Here is a 658-nt window from a genome sequence, read left to right on the forward strand (position 1 = left end):
GTAAAAAAACAAAAAATGATAAGTGTTGGCGCGGGTGTGGCAAAAGGGGAACTCTCTTACACTGCTGGTGGGAATATATGTTAGTTCAAGCACTGTGGAGAACAATTTGGATATTCCTCAAAAGTCTACAAATAGAACTACCATATCATCCAACATTCCCATTCCTTGGCTTCTACCCAAAGGATAGAAGAATTCTTCATTGGAAAAGTGCTTGCACATCAATGTTTATTGTATCACTTTTCACTATTGCTAAGACATGGAACCAACCCAAATGCCCCTGTATGGATGAAAGGACTGAAAAACTGTGGCACATATACTCTATGGAATACTATTCAGCCATAAAAACCAACAAAACCCTGGCTTTTGTCAGAAAGTGGAAGAATATGGAAGATGTACTGCTGAGTGAAGCAAGCCAGGCTATGAAGGAGAGACACCGCATGCCTCCACTTAATATATACCAAGTGTCCACACTCTGTAACTGAAACTGACGAGCTAAAGGATATACAAAAACAAGAGATGGAGGAACCAGCAGTTAGCATAATGGTTATGTCGCTGGACTCCTACGTAGTCGACCGCGGTTCACGCCCCGGACCCAGACCTGGTGGCTTAAAACTCATGCCAGGCACATGCGTGTGCGTGCCCAGGATCCCGGGAGGAG

This window comes from Tupaia chinensis, unplaced genomic scaffold (genome assembly GCF_000334495.1).
Source record: "Tupaia chinensis unplaced genomic scaffold, TupChi_1.0 Scaffold143012_1, whole genome shotgun sequence".
Classification (NCBI taxonomy): Eukaryota; Metazoa; Chordata; class Mammalia; order Scandentia; family Tupaiidae; genus Tupaia; species Tupaia belangeri.